Below are 7,010 nucleotides of genomic sequence, written 5' to 3' on the forward strand. Positions count from 1 at the left end.
GTCACGACCGTCACAGGCCCATCACGAACGTCACGCGGCCAAAATCAGCGCTTTGAAATTGTCAACAAAAGTGATCCAACAGGCCCTTAATTCTCGTTCCTCGGCCACTTTCCCGTGGATTCCTCACTCAATCAAGTCATTCTTGTTTCTCTCAACTGCCAAGACCTAATGGGGGATATAAAAGGATGGAAGTTGGAAACCTACGGGCACGCTTAATTTTTCTCTATGAAGCCAACTTTGAAGACATTTTTCTCTCTACATTTTTTCACAGCAATTCTAAGTGGTGACTCTGCTGGGGAGTAGTCTCCAATGGGTTTAGCCTACTTTTGTGTGTGTATATATTAGTATATTTGATGAATGTATATTTGTTTGTGTGATATAATCTGCTTGTTGTGCTTGGTGATCTTTGAGTGGTGAGATAAGTTCTAACCCGGAGTTGAGTGCAATTAAGATAGGAGGATGGTATAGTCATGTTCGACTTGTATGAAGTAGTCCTTAACAAGTTGGCTTGAGACCCATCTACTTAGTGGAGACCCTTTTGGAGTTGGGAATGTCACACAGGTTATTTGTGTTTAGGCATTACTATCTCTGATTTGGGGTCCTAGAAGTTGAGGACTATAGAACATTTAACCCATCTTGGCCTATTTAAGATGTAGTGCGGAGACTGTTCAAGTGTAAACTTGATAATAGTTGTTACGCGATGCTACACTCAGACGAGTTTCTCTTGAGAATAGTATGGGTTGATAAGTCAGTCATCCTAACCTGTAATATCCGATAGATGGAATTAAGGCTTTGGGAACTTTTTAGAACATGATCTACAGGTTTTTATCCTTAGTTCACTCCCTTGGGATGCTTATCACCCAGGCTCCATGCTCGTGACTCACAACAAACCTTTGACTCTTGGTTGATCCAATCAAGTCTTGTCAATATCAATGGAACTTGGATGTTGATAAGGTGTAAACCGCAATCCACCAAAATGGATGATTGATCTTGACAATGGCTTGATTCATCCATTGACCTTTGTTTGATTGCCTTGTGTGTGATCCCTTAATTGTGATTGTTGCATTCATGAATTCATGCACATCATAACATTCATCACACAAAAATTTCAAGGAACTGAGGTGTTATTTACAAATATTTTCAAACCATGGATTGTGGACGAAGGAACACTAAGAAGTACAGTTTCAGATGTCCCGATTTAAAAGAGTTAAGGAAGCTAGCATATTTTGTATTAAATCCCTTGGACTTGAAACAACACCATGGGAAGCTTTTGTCTATCTTGTCTGCTGATGTGGTTGAAGGACTTCTAAGTGTGTTGGTTCAGTTTTATGACCCTCTCCACCGTTGCTTCACTTTTCTGGATTATCAACATGTACCTACGTTGGAGGAGTATGCCCATCTCTTGGGAATACATGTTTCTAACAAAGTCCCTTTAAGTGGATTGGAAGAGATTCCCATATCTCATATCATTGTTGAAGCTCTTCACTTGAAGAAGTCTAAGATAGAGGCTCATTGGGTGAAGAAAGGAGGATTATTTGGGTTAACTTCAGAGTTCCTCATCAAGGAAGCTAATGCTTTTGCTAAAGCCGGTAGTGTGGATGCTTTCGAAGCTATCTTTGTGCTACTCATCTATGGTTTGGATTTGTTCCCTAACATTGACGGTTTTGTTGATGTTAACGCCATTAGAATTTTCTTGATTAGGAATCATGTGCCTACTCTGTTAGGTGATATGTACTTCTCTTTGCATCTAAGGAATTCTAAGGGTGGTGGAACTATCGTCTGTTGTGTTCCTCTTCTGTACAAGTGGTTTATTTCGCACTTGCCTCTAGTGGCGGAGCCAGATAAAAAACTTTGGGATGGCCGCTAACGTAAAATAAAGATTATAAATAAAATGTAAATAGTATTTTAAATAAAACATTAAAGTTAAAATAAATACAAAGTTAATTACTAAAAATTTAAATTACATGACTTAAAACTACCTTAAAGTAATGCTTTACGCGTTCCGAGTGACTTGAAATCGTCAATAATTGACTCCAAACTAATGCTTGCACTAATCTCCCTTTCAATATATACTGTCATGCTATCTCCAAGAAACCCATCATCCATCTTGTTTCTCAACTTAGTCTTAATAATTTTCATTGCTGAAAAAGACCTCTCAGTTGTGGTCGTAGAAACGGGAAGAGTCATGATAAGAGGAAGTAGTCTATCAATCAAGAAGTAAGTTTCAGCCTGTCCAGATGCAACCGAACATGAACATAGTTCTTGAATAGTTGATAAATTATTCAAGTTTGATGCTTGACGAGCAACAAATAGAAAATGTTGGAGTTGAAATTGCAAATTATTCTTCTCTTGATCACTAAAATCCATAGGATAATATTTTTCAACTAAAGAACAAATAGTATCAATGCTAAAAGCTTTATATCCATCCTTAGGAGATAAAGAACAAGAAAGAGTTAACAAATCCATTGCCTGCTCACTGAATCTACTATTCAACTCTTGTAACTGTTTGTCAATGGTAGTGAGAAAGATTTCAACTTTAAAGTAATGTTGAATTGTAACTTGATTCTCTTCAAGACGGGAGCGTCTAAATCTTGTTGTTGAATGAACATCATTAAGATCAGGAATCTCAATACCATGCTTTTCACAAAAAGATACCACTTTAGTAAACAATATATCCCAACCATTTTCTCTCAAACCTTGAATAAGATGTTTTGTTGAACGAACCAAGTTCATAGCATTAACTACATCTTGATTTTTTTTGTAAGGCTTAACAAAGCATATCTGTTATTCCCATGATTTCTTTCATCAAGTGCAAAATAAATATAAAATCAAATGCCTTCAAGTAATTGTAACAACTATCTACATCCCCACGTGTAGCATAACTCCCTCTATCTTTTGCAATTTTTTTTAAAACTAAACAAGTTGCTTCATACATGTTTATCAAGCTAGAAATTGAATCGTAATGTGATCCCCAACGAGTATCTCCAGCTCGTTTCAATGTACCAACTTGATTTGCACCTTTACCAGTTACAATCTCATCAATCTCTAACAAATAAGCAATTTCTTCTAATTGGGCAGCTTGTAACTCATCATGACGCTTTGTAGAAGAACAAACAACATTCACAACAAAGATCAGCTTCTCAAAAAATTTATGAACAGGTTTGACTTCTCTTGATGATGTAACTAATGCAAGTTGCAATCGATGAGCAAAACAATGATCATAATATGCATAAGGACAATCCTTCATAAAGAGGGCTTGTAAACCATTCCATTCTCCTTTCATATTGCTAGCACCATCATACCCTTGGCCACGAATTTTAGAAACATCAAGGTTATGTCGAGAAAGTATATCACATATTTCTTTCTTAAGAGTTAAAGATGTGGTGTCTTTAACATGTGCCACATCAAAAAATCTCTCTTGTATTAAACCAACTTTATCAACAAATCTTAATACAAGAGCCATTTGTTCCTTTTTTGACTCATCACGAGCTTCATCAACAACGATACAAAATTTGGAATCAACAATTTCCTTACGAATACTCTTTTTCACCCTACTAGAAAGAATTTGCAAGAGCTCTTTTTGAATTTGATGTGAAGTATACTTGCAATTTTGTGGAGCATTTTCCAACACAATTTTTGCAACTTCATCATTGTAGGATGCTAAAAGTTTCAATAACTTAAGAAAGTTACCTTGATTTCTTGATTTTCTACTTTCATCGTGACCCCTAAAAGCACAAGCTTGTAGTGTTAACCAACTAACAATGTCAATTGAAGTCTTGAGTCGTAACCGACTATTCATTCTTTGACTTGAACTTTGCACTTGAATAACATTTCTAATATGACCATCTTGATTCAACAAGTCTTGACAAGCTTTCATTGCATTGTTGTGTGGTGAGCAAGGACCCTTCCCTATGTGTTTAAGAAAGGAACAATGTTTTCCATTCCTAACTTTCTTCCAATTTCTAAGACCCATAGAAATAAAGACAAGTGATCCGGGACGTCCACTTAGTTTTTTGCTAAAAAGGTAACATGGTAAGCAATATGCGGCATCTTCAGATGGTGAATATTCTAACCATGATGGAAATATGCTAAACCAAGTATGTTGAAACCTTCTCGGATGATCCTTGTTACCGGGCAAAGGATAGTTTTCTAAATGAAATTGATATGGACCCCATTTTAGATAAGCTCTTCGTATTGCATCCACTTGATTTGGTGGATATTACCAAATCGGAGGACGCTTTCCAGGACCGCGTTCCAAAGAATTTTCAAAACCATGATGCTCTTCAATTGTTGGATTCTCAAGAACTATTTCAGATTCGGATGTCGGGATTATAATTTCTTCATTTCTCTCTTCTCTTTCAATTTCACATGCTTTCCTTTGAAAAAAGAATTAGTTTTCCTATTATTCATCTTTACTCTTCCTATAATATCATATCAGATCCAAAAATCAATTTAGAGAACATAAAAATTAAAAGAGAAAAAAATTAATAAACTTAATTAATCAACTTTGATCCGTTTTCAAATACTGGTAACTTCACTATTATAAATTAGCAGCAACAATGATTAAATAAACCTTATTACAGTGTATAACTATATTTGTAAATTACAGTGTTATGAATTGACTTAATAAACCTCATATAGATTATTTTAACACATCAAGAAAGAAGAACCCTAAAAATCTCAAAAACACAAATCAAGCAATCACTTTAATTTGTTACTTTTTATAAAAGAAGAATGAGTAAAGTTTTTTACCTGTTAGATGCCGATCACTTTAAATTGTTCCAATTCCGGTGTCGCCGTGCTGGTAGCAAACCCATATGAGAAAGAAAGGAAAGGTAGGAGCTTTTTATCTTATCTGTATTTTAACCTAACTTTGAATGAAAAAGAAAAAATAAAAATTAATTTTAATTTAAAAGAAGGATGTTTTAGTAATTTAATATATATGAATTAAAAAAAAAGTTGAGGGGTGGTCATGGCCTTCCCACGTCCCCCCTCAGTTCCGCCACTATTTGCCTCAGACGCCTACTTTTATGGAGAACAAACAATGTCTAAGGTGGTCTCAGAGACTTATGTCTCTCACTAATGATGATACAGTTTGATATGATTCTTCATTGAGTAGCGTGGAGATTATTGATTGTTGTGGTGAATTCTCTAATGTACCTCTCATTGGTACACAAGGAGGAATTAACTACAACCCTGTTTTGGCTCGTCGTCAACTTGGGTTCCCCTTGAGAGACAAACCTAATAACACTTTGTTAGAAGGTATTTTATATCAAGAGGGTAAAGATTCCTAACATTTGAAGCAGAAGATGATGCATACTTGGCATAATGTGCATAGGAAAGGAAGATTCGAGCTTGGTCCATGCAAATGTGTAGCTTTAGAAGCTTACCTTATTTGGGTGAAGAAGAGAGCTATGGAGTTGAAGAAGTCGTATGCTTGTGAAAGACCTATGTCTATGGTTGTGGTTGAGCCATTAACTCTTCCTAACCAAGATGTAGAGGAGTTGGAAGACGCTCTCTCCAAGATGAAGCGAGAGAAGGATATGTGGGAAGAGCGTTTCCATGCTTTAAGCCGAAAGCATGAGGAGTTGCAGCTTGAGTCTAAGGACAAATATGCACTTATTGAGCTATTTGAAGATCGAGTGACGAAGAAACAAAGAGAGCCGGAGGTTTCATCTTCCTCTAGTATGCCTTAGCCTTTCGTTGCTTGGAAGAAGATTGTTGATCAGCTTGTCCTCGAGAAGACTCAGATGAAGGCTTCTTTTGAGACCGAGATCCGATGCATTCGAAGGAAGTACGCGCCTACAGCCAGATCTTCTGACGTTGTTGTTAGGGATCCTTAGGATGACTAGTCTCCTTTTCTCTTGTATTTTTCATTTGGTTTCTGAAATTGTACTAAGTGTAATCCTTCCAATTATATATAAGAGTCTTTTTTATGGTCATATCAAATTGTTACAATTATTGTTAAATATACATGTATTTGCAAATAATATAGTAAGTTCCTTGAAAGTAAAAATAACAATCAAGCATTGCATTTCATGCATCATTCGTATAAGCAGGTTTCTCTTTTGCCAGATGTCTCATTGGTGTTTTTTATGTGCTTCAGCCAAGCTGACTCATCGATATAATACTCGTGCCAATCACTCAAGGATTATGTAGCATCTTGAACGAGAGAATAGAGACCTGAAGGATGAGATTGCCCGTCTGACTGCCATGATGGAGTCAGTCCTAGCTGCTCAGAGTCAGTCTTCTCCAATTCCTGCAACTCCTCCTCCTCAGAGGACTGACATTTCAGAGGTGGCTACTTCTACCGTTCCTGCAACCGCTGCTCACTTTGCACCCAACATGCCTGCCGGATTCCCGTGGGGAATGCCTCCAAATTTTGTGCCTGAATGCTTTCCGCATACTTTTGCTTCCATGCTGGCATCTAGCCCGATCATGTCTATGCCGCCACCAGTTATGCATACTCTACCCTGTGTAGAAGACACCTGTAAGACCCCAATTTTGACCCTAAGATTCCTCATGCAATTTCATCTTAAGCATTAGCATTTGGATCATGTCTTGGCATCCTCTTTACCCCTCTTTCATTGAGTTTTTTTGGGAGAGATCACCAAGAACTTTGTGATTATATCATACTTGTATTTTATCATTTCACTAACCAAAATACCCAAAATATGTCTTTGCATTTGTCTAACTCTTTTGTAGGTAGGGCATGATCTCATTGATTCATCAAGATCACATCTAGGGTTTGAGACCCTCATGAACAAAAAGCACAACCAAGAATTGATTCAAGAATAGTTATGAACATCATATGTGAGTCTCAATGATCTCTACATGTTATATTGATCAAGTTTTCTTCAAAAGTTTGAGGGTGATTTGCCTTGGAAACCCTAGTTTGACTGGGTATCTTGAGTAACTTCTCCAACAAGCTATCTCACCAATTGATCAAATTTATCAAGGGACACTTAAAGATTCATCATCTTATGCATATATGATCTACCATGAGCCAA

This window comes from Lathyrus oleraceus, chromosome 1, assembly GCF_024323335.1.
Source record: "Lathyrus oleraceus cultivar Zhongwan6 chromosome 1, CAAS_Psat_ZW6_1.0, whole genome shotgun sequence".
Taxonomy (NCBI): Eukaryota; Viridiplantae; Streptophyta; class Magnoliopsida; order Fabales; family Fabaceae; genus Lathyrus; species Lathyrus oleraceus.